This window comes from Dermacentor variabilis, chromosome 10 (assembly GCF_050947875.1).
Source record: "Dermacentor variabilis isolate Ectoservices chromosome 10, ASM5094787v1, whole genome shotgun sequence".
In the NCBI taxonomy this organism is placed as follows: domain Eukaryota; kingdom Metazoa; phylum Arthropoda; class Arachnida; order Ixodida; family Ixodidae; genus Dermacentor; species Dermacentor variabilis.
The window spans coordinates 17216886-17234114 of record NC_134577.1 but is presented as its reverse complement, the minus strand read 5'-3'; the positions used below and the strand labels follow the sequence as shown (position 1 = coordinate 17234114).

The 17229-nt window shown below is 44.9% G+C and overlaps 1 long non-coding RNA gene across 1 annotated transcript in view; it reads left to right on the top strand.

The window, feature by feature from the left end:
- The window catches only part of LOC142560024 (uncharacterized), a 294973-nt gene that overhangs the window by 132738 nt on the left and 145006 nt on the right, over positions 1–17229 (top strand). The window lies entirely within an intron of this gene.

The window sequence follows — 17229 nt, the reverse complement described above, 5'->3', positions numbered from 1 at the left end:
CGCGGGAGGTTATTCCCTTTAGGTCCACCAATGAGTTTGGGTATTTGCCTTTCCGCAAGGGACCCTAAACAAAAATGGCTGTGGCTTAGCTAAGGTTAAGCCCAGAATGCGAAGCATACTAGCCTTTATTTTAGTTGTTGAACCACTGTTTAGCCTGGTGAACTGCTGTTGCTTGGCTATATTTGGTTCGGCTAGATGAAGAAACAACTCATGCGTTACTCTGCTTCGCCTTCAAGAGAGGAACGCGACAGCGTTCCCGTCGACCCGCCAAGGGGTGTAAGACAATGGGCTACGGTGCAGCGACTACGCGCCCCGCATTGGACGCGGTGAGCGTCGAGCAACGCAGCGTTCGGCGCGGCAACGAAATGTGCGCCTGAGCAAGCGACGCACGCCTGAGCCTTAGAAACAGTTAGTTTCTAAGGCAACACCGCATTCACTAGAGGCGCTTTTGTACCGCTTTGAAGCATCGTACTCGTGGCTCAGTGGTAGCGTCTCCGTCTCACACTCCGGAGACCCTGGTTCGATTCCCATCCAGCCCATCTTTCAAGAGTTGAGCCAAAGCCACCTAGAAACAAGCGCAGCTGATTATACACCGCCGCGACGCCGCGAGCGACGGCGCGAGTTGGAGCCCCGTTTCTCCTCTGTCGTGACGTCACGGTGTCACGTGGTCAGCCTTGAAGGCGACACCGCCGCGCCTGAGGAGCTGGGTTGAGCTCTAGTAATATGCTTCGCATAAAAAATGAGATACTACTTCGTCGTGTATTACGCTGCGTGAACGCCTTACTGGCGTTCGTCGCCCTAGTTCAAATACCTGTGTCATTGATATCACCCTTTCGGCATTCAAACACACCTGCGTGCGTCTCTCGTGAGGCTGAAACGACTTTTTAACACATGTTGTGCTTTTGTTACCCTTATGACCCCGAGCGCCACCGGACAGCATCACCTTTACTAGATTGAACACTGTTTCTTGAAGCGAGAACAATGAGACCATGGCTGTGTGTCTCTTTTCGCAGAAAACAACGAAAACATTGGTACCGCCCAAGTTAACAAGTCTCTGTGGCCGTCTATATACTAGGTGCGCGCCTTTATAGGTGCGTGCAGCTAGTGCCATTTTCCTTCACTATTTATTCCTTTTCACCGCGTTATCCCCTTTCCCCTATCGCAGGGTAGTAAATCGGACGTGCATCTGGTTAAGCTTCCTGCGTTTTCTTGCATCGCTTTTTTTCTGCATCTCTTTCTGAGATGCGTACATTGCTGCCATAAAACTCTCGATGTCAGAAAACGTTACCCGTGTGGCTAGCCCAATGTGCCTGACGTCACAAAGGGGGGCAGCGGGCCTTGTCATCTATATAGAAGGCGTTGGGTCGATATGCTTCTGCAACGCACTTGTTCGTTTGATTTGCTAGGGTTGGTGTTGCCAATGGCCAACAAGGCTTTTTAGCATTGTTTGACTAGAGCAGGCAGCTGGGCACCACTAGTGCAAGAACGAGTAAAGCCTGCTCTGCACGCAACCTTTCGACCCTCTGCGTTTCTTTTGAAGCATGCGCTAAGGACCGCCGTTATGATTACTCGCGGCCTTGCTAGACACACGAGCGCAAGTAACATTTTGCTACCGTGCGTACACTGTACATTTAGGGGAGAGAATGTCCTGCTCCTCTTGAAATTCCTCCGTAAAACGGGACAGGAATCTGAATGGTGAGCCACGTAGGTGGGATGTACTAGAAAGAAGAGGTGTACAAGAACGTGCGCACTCTGTTGCGCCCAGATTCACATCCTGCCTAACTGGAATAATCTTTTACTGAGTTATCACCTGTTTTGTGTTATCCGTTGCGTTGTGCTATGAGGTGTGTTGTGTTAACATATTTATTGTAACAGGCTTCAAAACCCTACTGCGCCTCACCCGCTGCGGTAGCTCAGTAGCTGCGGCGTACACTTGCTGAGCTCGTGGTGGCGCGGTCACCTTGCGGCCACGGTGGTCAAATTTTAGGCGATTATTTCTTTTTCATACATGAAAAATGCAAATATGCTCGTGCACTTAGATTTAGGTACAGGGGGAGGTGCACTCGGTGATAAGAATTAATTCGGAGTCATTCACTAATGTGACCCTCACAGGCCCAGAGTTCCGAGGGGACGCATAATCAATCAATCAATCAATCAATCAATCAATCAATCAATCAATCAATCAATCAATCAATCAATCAATCAATCAATCAATCAATCAATCAATCAATCAATCAATCAATTCTGCAGCACCTAGGTGGCGCTCTAGCATATCAATTTCCGGCAGCTTCTCCAAGACTAGCTCCGCCTACAACAAATTGTCCTCGTCATCATTTGCATATATCATAATGAAAATGAAATAATATTGATATACTTCCTCCCATATTTCGGATAATTGTCTTTTTTTTCTACGTACAAAAAGAAATAACACTTTGAGACTCGTTATTTACCTATACAGTATAAAAAGCGCACGTATGCTTCCGGCAGATTGTGCCTGAGGCTGTCTCCGAGAGATTTCTCAATTTAGTTCTCGTTCTCGAGAATGTGGCGCTTGCAGCAGGAACACGTATTGGTACTGTTGCGCGCGTACCTATACTCCGTTACACTTGATTACTGCACCGCACCGTCAGCGAGACGTGCTCTTGCGCTTAAGGCTGGGCTCGAAGATTATAGCCAATGACGCCCTAATGCGGAATTTCACGCGACACAGGGACACGTGCATTTGCGTGGTCGCACTGCTGATTGGTTGATGTCAGCTACAGTTTTGACAGCAAGACTGCATTGTCAGGCGGATCATACATTTCAGGATCCGCCGTTTACCGTCTGCGGTGTAAAATAATGAGTTGCATCCGCTTCTCTTAGGGTCACGTTCTGGCGCTTACCTTTCGTTCACGCTGCTAAAACACCTCATTATCAAGGCCACTTCAAAAGTAACTTTGAAACCGCATTGCTCTTAGCAATATAAAGGGCCTTACGATGTTGAAAATTGGTTCAGCGCTGATAGAAGACATGACATGCACATTCACGAAGTGTAAGTATGCGTTGAGCTGTGTGCGATTTTGTCTTGCCTCTGTATTGCAAAGTATAATATTTTTTTCGCTTTGTGAAGCGCTGCAGAGCTAGCGTAAAAGCTCCTATACAAGAGCCCTGCATTCATAAGGGCGACGAGCATTTGCGATCTTTTCTGATGTCGATGTTCGGTGATTCTAGTATGGCATTACACACGTGAAAACATCTCGAGTTCAAGGAAGCTCTCGAATGTGCCCCGGGTTAGCTTGCGCAGAGTTGCACGTAACTTAGGAAGCGGACTCTTCAGTAGGGCGAGTGCTGTTTGGAAGTGGCATGCTCGTTAAGAAGTGTGGCGTCGGGGGTATTCAACTGTCCACCTGCAGCATAAAAAAAAAAAAAAACAAAAAAACGAAAAATAAAAAAAGACTCACAGTTTCGCCCGTAGGGCGAAACTGAGTATTTCTACGTCGTTGTCAGTGTTTCGCCCATAGGGCGAAACACTGACAACGACATAGAAAATTACACTGACAATTGAACACTGACAACGACATAGAAAATTAGCGTTGCACTTACCTCATCGGACGGTGTTTTAACGATAAACGGATGCGACAATATTTCTGGCTCCCTTATAATCTTTAACACCCGGTGCAAGGCATGTGATGGCATCGCATAAACGCCACTGCTCTGCCCGTAAAGAGCGGCACCAATGAAGTCACAATACACACTACTTTTAGTGTGTGAGTACTAATATATATATATATATATATATATATACATATATATATATATATATATATATATATATATATATATATCTGTATATATATAATTGTCTAAGAAGATTTAAGATAAAAGGCAAGCGCTGTGAATGAAATGATTCACGACTTTTGTTTGCGCGTCGCAATTATGTGAATTAATTCAATCGGTCACAGAAGAGCTGGCTTGAGCAACTTTGGTGGTTGAATAGCGAAGCGTCTATCTAGCATATGTAGCGTAGATAAACATACGTATACATAAATATATATGGAACGTCACGGCGACGGCGAAAGTTCGCCTCCAGTGACCCCATAATTGCCACTGCAATAAAAACCTCCAGAGAATCCTACAGCGGTATTTGCTGCAGCTAGCAGACAGAGCATCTGAGGAGTGCAGAAACCCACAGCATGCTGGGTCCACTCTCGAAAGTCTGTAGTCTCGCTCCTGTGCAGATTATTTCACGATCCCAATATGATAACGCTACAAAAACCGTAGGCGCAATCGCACAGGGGGGTATCTTTGGCAGGGGCCGATCGAGCGGTCAATTGTAGTTAAGCCGAATTAAAGCTCTTGTTGGGAATCACTGACCCATGCCTCACTCACCAATGGCAGGAGGAACCCCGACCCGCTACAAGTGGCAATCAACAAAGGTTTAAAAATGACCGTTTTGTACGTTGCCCTTGTGGAAAGTTTGCATAAACATGGCAGATTGATGCTGCTGCCTTATACAGATCATCATCATCATCATCATCATTATCATCATCATCATCATCATCATCATCATCAGCCTGGTTACGCCCACTGCAGGGCAATGGCCTCTCCCATACTTCTCCAACAACCCCGGTCATGTACTAATTGTGGCCATGCCATGCCTGCAAACTTCTTAATCTTCCCTCGACCCCTCTATGCAACTGCGGCTGTTACCAGGGCTTCTGCGAAATGAGGAAACAATGCTGTGCCGCTTACACTTGGGTGCCGCATTCACCAATCATATACGTTTTTGATTGGAATGACTGATAGCGCCGACTGTAATGCCTGCGGTGCCGAAGAAACTATAGAACATCTACTGTGCTACTGCCCATCTTTTCAAAACGAAAGACATGACCTCTGCACAGCTCTCAACCAGCTAGATAGAACACCGTTCACCTTGAAGAAGATCTTGGGACCATGGCCTCGCATATCGCAGCTACAAAAGGCCACAAAAGCTCTGCTGCGATATTTGAAGGCTACTGGATTGAATCAGCGTCTGTGATCTGGACTGAGTGACCGAACGATATACCCAGTAGACTTTCTTATTTTAATCTTTCCGTCCCCTTTTCCCTTTCCCCAGTGTAGGGTAGCCAACCGGGCTCAGTCCTGGTTAACCTCCCTATCTTTCCTTTATCATTTGCTCTCTCTCTCTCTCTCTTAATCTCATCCGCCCACCTAACTTTCTGCCGCCCCCTGCTACGCTTCCCTTCCCTTGGGATCCAGTCCGTAACCCTTAATGACCATCGGTTATCTTCCCTCCTCATTACATGTCCTGCCCATGCCCATTTCTTTTTCTTGATTTCAACTAAGATGTCATTAACTCGCGTTTGTTCCCTCACCCAATCTGCTCTTTTATTATCCCTTAACGTTACACCTATCATTCTTCTTTCCATAGCTCGTTGCGTCGTCCTCAATTTTGAGTAGAACCCTTTTCGTAAACCTCCAGGTTTCTGCCCCGTAGGTGAGTACTGGTAAGACGCAGCTATTATATACTTTTCTCTTGAGGGATAATGGCAACCTGCTGTTCATGATCTGAGAATGCCTGCCAAACGCACCCCAGCCCATTCTTATTCTTCTGATTATTTCCGTCTCATGATCCGGATCCGCCATCACCACCTGCCCTAAGTAGATGTATTCCCTTACGACTTCCAGTGCCTCGCTGCCTATTGTAAATTGCTGTTCTCTTCCGAGACTGTTAAACATTACTTTAGTTTTCTGCAGATTAATTTTTAGACCCACTCTTCTGCTTTGCCTCTCCAGGTCAGTGAGCATGCATTGCAATTGGTCGCCTGAGTTACTAAGCAAGGCAATATCATCAGCGAATCGCAAGTTACTAAGGTATTCTCCATTAATCTTTGTCCCCAATTCTTCCCAATCCAGGTCTCTGAATACAGATATAGTTAGCAAAAAATGTATGCAGATGCGCATGTGTACTGCTAAACGTTAGTAAGTCTAATTAATTACTTGGAGTAAATAAGTACGGAAGAAACGAAGATACTAAAAAAATATGAAATACCAAGATTTAGACCAACGCCTAGTTAGGTTCTTAAGAGTTCTCATAACTCATTCACTCTTGTAGAAGAGAGAGAAAGAGAAAGCAAGAACAGGAAAGGCACGGAGGTCAACTAGAAGAGCACCCGGTTCGCTACCCTACACTGGGGGTGGGGGAAAGGGGAATAGAAAGAGGAAAAATGGAGAGAGTAAGCACTTAGTGCGTGTGAGAGGGACACTATACACAGGTTCGCTACCCTACACTGGGGGTGGGGGAAAGGGGAATAGAAAGAGGAGAAATGGAGAGAGTAAGCACTGAGTGCGTGTGAGAGGGACAATATACACAGGGACACTATAAACGGTCTGTTAAGCAGGTGTACTTCAAGTATTGCTCCAGTGCACGAATCGCTTTTCGCGCCAGTGACGGGTGTGGGCATGGTCCGAGTGTCTTTGACTCGGTGAACGGTCTTCAGTCCAGTCGGTGTAAGGTTGCCCGCTGAGAGAGGCGTTGTACATAGTAGCGAGGGCAGGTACACAATAGGCGCTTGATGGTTTCCTCGCACCCACAGGAGTCGCACATCGGCCTCTCGGCCATTCCCAAACGATACGAGTACGCGTTCGTTCCCAGCCACAAGCGGCACAGCAAGGTTGTTTCGCCGCGGGAAAGGCTAGATGGCAGTTGTAGCCGTAGCGTGGGGTCCAGTTTATGTAATGGGCAATTGAAGGCACTTGAAATCCAGCGTGCAAGTAGCCGAAGTTCCCTGGCAGCGTCCGACCTCGCCAGTCTTGTAGAAGAAACACAATATAACCTTTTGGACTTATTGAGTGCTCACCTTCCTTGCGAAATATGAACTAGAGAAAACACTAAAGTAATGCCACATCGCACTGTGGAATATATAACAAAAAGGGAAGCAGTCGGGGTAATAAACACGCAGAACGATGACAACAAATTACGTTTACCTGCCCAATCAATTTTCTCAATGTTTTGCTCCTTTTACACCATACCAAGGTGCGAATCAACTAGTCCAGCAACAAGCAATGATATGGAAACAGTCAGTTTTTCCTACTTCTCTGCTACTATTCAGTCTTTTGTATTGGGGGGGGGGGGGGTGCCTTTTCTTCATTTCTCAGGAGGCAAAGCTTGCTTTATTTGCATTCGTCAAAAATATACACACCAACAGCTACTCGGAAGTTTCTGTCGGTCTCTGAATGCAATATGTGAATTACCGCAAGCACTGCCGTCGAAGCGTGAGGAGGCGCTAAGGCATCCTTATTTCACCCCACGTGACATCCCGACCGTGTTCCAGACGTCAGGCTTCGTAGTTAGTTGCACGGCGTTTTTTTCCGGCTTTCGGACTTCGCGCAGATAACTCACGTTACCAATACACCCCGATAACATGGCGCTTTTTGATTTTCAAGTCGTACAACTGCGATGTGTTCGCATAGGCCTGTCCGCTTGTCCACGGGTGTTTCCTGTCTCACCTTTTCGCTGACGTGCGATGTTCACTCTTATAGGCCTGGACCTTGTCTATGCGCAAAGGGCGTAAATATTTGCCATACGGCCATAATGGATGCCACTGTGTTGTAATCTCGAGTCCTTTGCTTATATAAAAAACGACATCTCCGGCTTAGTTGTTTTGCACCATTTCGCCTTTTATAGAGTTTGAAACCTTCGAGCTTACTTTCCTCTTGCTATTGCACGCAACGCAGATAATAGGTGGCACATATTCCAGAATTAGAACCGGAGTAGGATAGACTGCGGTATGCCTATATCATTAAAAATTTTGGCACCCTTCCCGTCAGGACGATGTTTTTTTTCCGTGGTTAGCACCATTACCACTTGAGCCTGCGAAAAGATATTGTGCACTACGGTGACCTGAAAGGTCACCTGAGATGTGAGAAGCTGTAGTTGAAAACTGTTTACTAATGGGGACCACCTAGTGCTCCATGCATGCTCAAAATAGGAACGTAAATGTGCCTACAGATCTCCCAAGGGGGAAGGGGGGTGGGGATGGGGTAGGAGGAGAGCACCTTTCTTCTCTCTTTGATGCTAACCCGTACCTCTGATAAGGTTGTGCGATTTGGTAAAGTACTGGTAAATATAGGAACAGACTAGGACAAATTAATTCTGCGGAAGTCCGCAAGGTGGAAAAAGGTTCGCGAAAGCAAAAAAAGAAAAAAAATTCTTTTTCTCTTCCAGGAACAAAATATAAGCTTTCGTTTCTTTTTATTCCACACATTACCAGCTTGCCAAGAAAGAGCTGCAAATTACTACACTCGGGAAGGCGGCTGTCTTGCGACAGCTACGAAGAGGGCAGTAAAGAGTTTCGTAATATTCAAATGAGCGAAGCGAAAGTGGTTGGCAAAGTCGTTCTAGCATTTTACAGAAATACCTTAGTGTCACGTGTGATGGTCTTCGAATTGGAAGCAGTTCAGGAAGTAATGCCATTTCCTCACTGGGCCCAATCAAGTCGGCAGCTGGCTCGTCGCGACATGACTTGAGGAGAGACATCCTTGCTGGTCGGGCGCTAAGGCACGCCTGCCGCAATCGTGAGTTAGCGCTGCAAATTGTGCTTTGTTGGAGGACCGAGGTGGGCGAAAATCACGTCGGTAAAATTAGAAAGTGTGTGGGTGCTGCTTTACATTGTGCGCTGTATTCAAGGACACAGTGAAAACTGTAGCAGAAAGTCTACTGCAGCTTTCCACTGCGAATGCAATAAGTAAGACAGCATTTACTGCCCACAATCTGTCTGGGCGGAAACATGAGAGGCAGTAGGAACCAGTGGTTACTTCGTGCACTAATGATCTCCTCTAACCGGAACTAAATATGAAAGATCACATGAAAGTTAATGGTATGTGCGAATAATGCAGCACGAAGCTATACAGAAGGGAGCCACGTGTTATACACATAATAAGAGTTTCACAGTTGAATAGAAACTTGCCGCCAACAAGTAAAAAGCTAAAGCATTGCAATATCTTGCTGAAGTAACTACCGCATTGTAAGAAATGAAGTGGTTGGGGTCGGCCGCAAAGATAATTTACGAACTTTTTCTTGCGGTGGGGCAGAGACTTTCTTTGCATTTTCTTTGCCGCGCGCGGCACCCCAAATATTCCTGAGTTAACGTTCTAGTTTTACTGTCATCGTTACGAAAGGTAAGATGAATAAGAAAGTGCGACTGCTGTCGCCAGTGGCCGCGTGACCGTCAATCATGTTGCATTCGTTCCTCGCCGGACCTGTCGGACGGCTGCACCAACTTGCAGCAACGCCTTTGTAAGTTGATTTGACAAGTTTCTCCTTCTGCAGTAATTTTGTGAATGAGCATGTCACCGCATAAAAATAAAGCCGCCTAATTGTGGTGTGCATTCTCCCTCAATAATTTTCATCAGAATTTCGTAACCGACGCTCTTGCGCGTAGCCTCCGCTCTTACAAATGCGGACGCCATGCCCAATGCGTTTGCCTGAAACTTTCTTCCTCTCAAGGAAAGTGTTAGCTGTTGCTCCTAATCACTACAAGTCACCATATTTCGGGGTAAATGCTTGTGTTGTTGCTCAGACTTGTTGCTCTAAATGTGCCGGCGAAGAAGAGTGAGAAGATAAAGAAAGAACAATCTTCCGGCATTCATATTTAATTGGAATCCTTCTACCTGATCACGAGGTCGAAATTCAGGATTATAATTAAAATGCCGTCCTACTGTTGCACGGAACATATGAAGATGCGTTGCGATGGAGCAACCAATTTCAGAATGCCTTATAGAGGTGCTGTGACACACACACACACACACACACACACACACACACACACACACACACACACACACACACACACACACACACACACACACACACACACACACACACACACACACACACACACACACACACACACACACACACACACACACACACACACACACACACACACACACACACACACACACACACACACACACACACACACACACGCACGCACGCACGCACGCACGCACGCACACACGCACACACACACACACACACACACACACACACACACGCGCGCGCACACACACACACACACACACACACACACACACACACACACACACACACACACACACACACACACACACACACACGCACACACACGCGCGCGTGCGCGCACGCATGCACGCACGCACACACCAAATGTTGAACAGATGAACTAAAATGTAATGTGCATATATAGCGAAAGCGAAAGAAATAAATGCGATGACGTGTCTACATTAAACTTACATTTCTTCTGTTAATGTAAAACGAATCAGTATTTATGGTCATACTACAGAAGACTTAGGTCCACTTCATAACTTTATTTGCTACTTCACGCATGGCATGGCGTAAGCACACAGTCGGAACGCGAGAAAGTTGCTGCATTTATTGTTAGACTGCTCGGTCAGTTATTAAATATCAACAATAGATTGTTTTTGACAAAAGAAGCTCTTTTGCATTACACAAAGCTCTTTCGTTTGCGATGAACGTCCTTCACTAGAAGCTTTTTAAGTTTTGATGAAGTTCACATACAAAACGAAATAGTTCACTTGTCGAAGCACAAGAAATAAAATGGAGTCAAACTGCGTGAAAGTCCTGTTTAAGTGCCTCGTCCGTCTCACTGAACGTGAGAGGCGTGCCCGCGGCGGTTCCATGTCGCCTTGCCTCACATCGGGCTCGTCCCAAAAATAGCGTTCAGGTCTGAACGCTCGAAAAGTACTTGACGCGTTTAAGTGCACGCTTTTCTTTTTTCCACTATCTACAAAAAGCTGAGTTTAATGAAGTCACGCATCTCTCAGAAGCACGTCTCTTCAAGGGAAGAAATTTTTTGACCACATAGGAAACGGAACCGTAAAAAGGTACGCCTCTAACGACTTCGTCTTCGTTAAATGTCAGCTAGCCTTTGGTAAAATGTTCAGCTGGCTGACGCACTAAGTGGGCAATTCGATTTCTGAAAGAAAAAGTAAAGATATGCTATCCTTAATAAACACCAAGTCTAAGAGGATGGTAACGGACTACAGCTAAAAATTTGGCAGCCATAACTTCAGTTCAGCGCCGCGTAATGCGAAGTATTGTTATTTGGCAGTAGAAGATTGGGCACTCGCAAACTGTGGTAGTTTTCTCAAGTGAAATATACACTACAGATTGTGAGGACGAAATGTTTATATAATATTAAATTGTTAGAGATGATGATTATCCGCAGTTTTGTATTGTTAAAATATTTACAAATAAACGCGTCTGCATAATTTGACATAATTACTCAATGCCCATCGGTTTACTGATTGTGGTATTGACTGTGTCGCGACCGGTGACGTCACTGGTAATTTCACTGGTTCATTCACAGTTTATAGTGGAGCAAGCCCAATGTGCGTCATTGTTTACGGCAGTGCGCACTTGTGAATGAAACCAGGTGCGCTATGCCTAAAATCCGAGAGTGGGTGTGTCAAGCGATAAGTGATTGCGCATGGTTTCATCGGCGCTTTACCTGTTCCGCAGGTCACATTCAGTGCTATCTGTGTGTTGGATAACAGCTGTGCGCTCCAAATGCAGTCCTAGGTCGCTGTTTCAGCTGCTGTGTTAGACTACATTGCCTTCAGGATCGGACCGTTACAACGATCAGATAGATACCCGGCAGGAAGAACTGGTCTATATTCAAAAAGAAGGCTTCGTGTTGAAAACAAATCTTTTTTACGGAGTTTCAGACTCAGTGAGACAAAATTAGTCACCTTTAAGTGTTCACCAAACGTTCGCTATGAAGTCGAGGTTTTGACGGAAGCCCGTCTGGTTGGGAGGCACCATGAAGAAAGGTTAAAAGAAGGACACCCACCGCTGAAACAATACAAGAAAAGACGTTTCGGCTCCCCTGACGGGAGCCTTGTCCCCAATGATATCAAGGACATGCGATACGATGCTTATATGGCTTTAAGATATGACGTAAGCAGCGCGTGTAGACGGGGAGAGTTCCGCCATTCCGGTTGAGAGTGTTATGTGTCACGTTCGCTATGTTTATGATTAACTGGCTGGATATTTTCGCGTGCAAAGAAGTGATTCATTAAAATGATAGGCAACTAGTTGGTGTTCCAGTACCCCTATTTTCTGAAATTTAGCACTGTTTGTAACTGAAAGTAAACAACCGAACTGTTTCGATTACCAGTTGTTTTGATTTTCACACATACACACGCACGCACGCACACGCACGCACACGCGCACACGTACGCACGCACGCACACACGCACACACGCACGCACACACACGCACGCTCACACGCACGCACGCACGCACGCACGCATGCACACACACACACACACAAGACACTCGATGATTGGGTGCCATTCTGACATCAGATAAGCCCAGTGCTTCAATATGATCTGTAAATGAACAAACTATGACTGCCCGTTCTTTTGCCGGACTTCATGAGCTTTTTGAAACAACCAATATATGAAACTTTGTGTTGTGGCAAGTAAGAGTTAGTGCAGCAGGCCGTTTAAATGAAAGAACGGAATCTCCTTGCCCACCGTTTGAATTTTAATATTCGCCTTCACGCAGAGGCACGTTCGCAAGTAATGCAACTGAGCTATTTGGGGCTTGACTACTGTTTAACCGTGAAAATCAGCTTGGTTGTTTTTAATATTGGCAATGGCAATGGGACACTCAGGTATCCAATAAACTGCACTAATCAAACCAAAAATAGGGAACTGGATTTCTGAGAAAACAACAAGACACCAGGAAGTACTGCTCTGTAGATTAAGAATTGGGCACACCTATAGCACTCACTCCTATATGCTAACTGGAACTAACCCTTCGACATGCACTAGGTGTAGAAGTAGACTTACAGTCCTTCATGTTCTCGTTCAGTGCCCATTATTAGAAGAGAGTGCAAAAAGCTCATGAAGTCCAACAAAAGAACGGGCAGTCATAGTCTGTTCATTTACAGATCATTTTGAAGCACTGAGCTTATCTTATTTCAGAATGGCACCCAACCAAGATGTTATGGTTCATTCATCGAAATTGTAATAAGTGCAATGTTATGCGAATATCAAGTAGCGTCAACTCTCCGTCTGTGTACTACCTAAATAACATTGCGTTAGAAGAGGTTACTTCATATAAATACCTGGATGTTCATACTTCTGCTGACCTTAACTGGACGCGCCATATTTAGTATATTACTAACAAAGCTAACCGCATGTTGGGCTACGTGCGCCGTAACTTTTCCAAAACTCCATCTTCCTTGAAATTAGTGCTTTATAAAACACTAATACGTTCTAATCTGGAATATGCCGCCGCGATGTGGGATCCGCATTATGAAAACTGATAACTTTACTTGAGCTGGTTCAAAATAACGCTGCTCGTTTTATCCTGTCCAACTTTAACCGTACCGCAAGTGTAACAAGCATGAAAGCTAATCTTTCTTTACCTCTTTTAGCATCCCGCCGGCAGACAATTCGTTTGAGCCTTTTTCATAAGCTATACCATCACCCCATGCTACGCGATTCCCTCATTTCGTCCCCCAGATACGTGTCAAATCGCATTGACCATCGTCACAAAGTTGGCATTGAAACATGAAACACTAAAACGGCATTTCAGTCTTTCTTGCCTCTTATATCACGTGAATCGAACCGCCTTCCCGCAGATATCGTCGACATAATTGATAACCAACATTTTCGCTCTGCACTAGCTAACAGTACAACAGGAGGATGATATTACTTGTTCTGTAATATGCACTGTATCTATTTATATTTTTGTTTTGTTACCACTCCCCTCTTTAATGCATTTGGACCTGAGGGTTCAATAAAAGAAATGAAATGAAATGAAAGAAGAGAAAAAAGTTCTTCCCTTCCTTGTACCGTCATAATATACCTTTGCACCCAGTCTTCTTTTTAGGCAATGCCCCTCTATTTAATTTTAAATCGGTACTCAAGTTCTTAGAAGAAGCGAATACCATAGAAATCATTTGGCCAGGCTGTTTGTAGCACAGCCTCTGCTTAGAGTCTGTAGCTACAATGAAGTCACTTACAGAGCACATGCCTCGCAGCCCTTGCGCTGAAGGGCTCTGCAGACGCACTGGTGCTGCTATAAATTGCTTACGTATGATGCTTATGTATGATGCTTAAGATGCTTACGTATGAGTAGACAATTCTCAGAATTTCTGTAGGATTTTTGAAGGCTTTTTAAAAATGGTCGTATTTACAAGTAGCGACTATTAGTTTAAATGAGAGAGTGGAATAAGGCTATATTCTATTCGTAATTCATAAATGTCGAATATTCACGCACACCTATCCGGGGCATAAGAAGTGAGAAACTACACTCTTATCACAGCAACCTATAAAAATTTCAAGAAGAGTAACATGCTTGCTCTTTTCTTTTAACTTTTTGTCAAGTTTTTCTAGCTCATAATATAAGGTTTTCGGAAAAGCTATTAGAGAAATAATTCGTAGGAAATTACGGAGCCTGCTATCACTTTGCTATGTTTGTGCCCTAGTTACCCACAAATATGTCTTGTGCGGTTAACTTGGATATTTCATTTTTATCTGTAAGATGAGAAATGAAAGTAAAAAATCGCCAGCACTGTTCTCACACGTAGATATTGCTACATCAATCTTTATGGACATTGCTGTGGTAATCGCTTGTCCTAGAAGCGCCCACATTTATGCCTTGACGTAAGAACACCGTGTTGTTTGCGCACCGTGCTCAGCGAGAACCCTGCTCATTGGATCTTAGTAGACAAAGCCTCGTGGCCGTCGGCTGTGCTCCCGTCTTATCTTTCCGTCGCAGGCCTTCTCGGTCGAAACCTGTGAATCACCGCCGTTTTTTGTCCCCCTGCATCAGCTTATCTGGTAAGAGAGTCCTTCAAGCTTGAATTTGAAGGCTGCCAAGGTTCCACCGGGGGAGGCTCATATGCATCAAGCCTCGGCGAATAGCATTCCACGCGACCTACTTCTTTTTTTTTTTGCAATATCACTGCCTTCCCTAGGGATGGAGAAGTTCCCCTGGCTGCGTCATGGGTACAACGTCCTTCGCTTCCTTCTGAAGTGTGATGCTATGGAAGAGGCGAGCGGCGGACAAAGCGACGAGGCTGAAATGACATGATCGGCCGGAAAAGCGGGCGACCTTCCTGCCACCTCGTTTTCGGCCGCATTATTCAAACGAGGGTTGACGTTTTCGAGGCCAGAGGACATACGCTTCTCAGCGCACGATTTGTCTACGAAAATTTCTTATTTTGCTCTTCCTTTGTTGAAAACTAAGCACCATTGTGAGGTGCGCCTTCATGCAGGGTGACATTTGTTGTGCCGGGGCGAGGTTAACGTGACCAACGTACTCGGTACGGAAAAAAATAAAGGAAGACAAATAGAACGAAGAGTGCCATGGTTAAGGAAGCATCTAGCAGGGTAAACTTGTTATGTTTCACTGTCACGAAATAACTTGTGGCAGTTTCAGGCTACTCGGATCGTTAATTATTGACAAGTCATTACTGACAGGATGCCTAAGCTGTTACTAAATTTCTGTCAACAATTTCATTTATTAAGCACAAGTAATTTTCCCTATGTTGTCGTTGGTGTCAGTGTTTGTTGGCTTCTTATGATATTACTATATATATATATATATATATATATATATATATATATATATATATATATATATATATATAATTTTACCCAAGGAAAGGGAATGAGCTAGTGAGTTCTTAATATTTGCAGCAAGACTGTTAAGATAATTTTTTTCCAAAATATAGCCACGTTGCACTTAAGGGAATGACTCAAGTTCTGCCAAAAGTGTGAGCTAAGAACTTAGCTTTCTATTGAGTGAACTGGGGCCTCAAAAAAGAAGCAACACTAAGAGCACAACGAAAGCGGCCAGCACAGTCGTCGCTGATCGAATTAGGTATAACGGGTCATGCCTATCTGCTATTAATGTATATAGCACTGTAGAGTGTAAAGTGAGCATATTCGAGGATGTACAGCAGTATTCGCGTCACGCGGGCAGTCTGATTCGAGAAGGAATTCTGTATAAAATTCGCATCAAAGTTAAAAAAACGTGTTTTGGGTACAGTAGGCCCCAACTACACTGAATGATAATAACAGTGATGATCTGGTTCAAGAACGGTCGCGGAGCGAAAAACCATATACACGCGACACTATCAGCCAACGTCACCCTCGCCCTATGGTATTCGCTATTTCGATCTCGGGAGACATTGCCAAACTCAGGCTAGAGAAGGTGTAATGAGATACCTATATAACATCTCCGACAGATATAGAGGCGCTGCAACGAAGTGGAGCTATTGCGCGTCTGCTTTAGTAGGACACCGAATATCGAACTTCAGCGCCCAAGCTCGTCTTAATCCCACCCACGGGGGTAGGCCGTTACGACACTGCCGTGCATATCGGAGCAACGCATTTGAGGCGTTTCCCTTGTACTCGTTGGCCATTGACCGGATTATTAAGGGCAGACTGCTCTCGCCCGGAGAAACCATTAACCCGGAACGCCCCGTGAAGCAATGCGCCTCCACGTTTATGGCGACGTTCTTTGTATGATTCCTTAATTCTTCACGCGATGTTCTGCAGGCAGGACACTGGTGCCCGCGAGGTTTGAGACGTTGACCTGGTTAGACGAACTAGCCGAAGGCGAGCAAAGAACCTGACGAACTTTGATTTATCTAAAGAACAGTGTTGCAAACTGTTCTTAGTCCTCCCGCATCTTCTCCGCCCTCTTGGTTGCCAATGAATGCCAACCGTTGCGCCAACGCGTCATTGTAATGGTTCGAGTAGAAAGCACCGTTCTGCTGTGTGTGATTTCCGTTTTAGTAAACAATGCCAAAGAAATGCATTTGCCAGCGAGACATGTAAAATAATCAGAGACCAGTGTAGCTGCCTATAGTAACCGATTGGAGACACAAAACTGCCGCGAACTACAGCTACAACAACGCCTGCTATTGAGTGCAAATTTCAGAGATATATATGGAACACGACTATAAATCATGCAAGAAGTGCATGACATAATACTAACGAAATTATTTCTGAAAGCCACCAACTATTGAATACACTGCTATTGCTCTCCGAATATTTTGTCATCATGTCCCAGCACGTACTTAGAAATAAAAACTACGAAAAAACAACTTACAGAAAAAGGCGACACCTTGTAAATGCGAAGATGTTTCTATACCATCAAACAGTATTGCTCCCGGAAAAACCAGCAGATGAAATTTTATTCGCCAATCAAAATAAGCT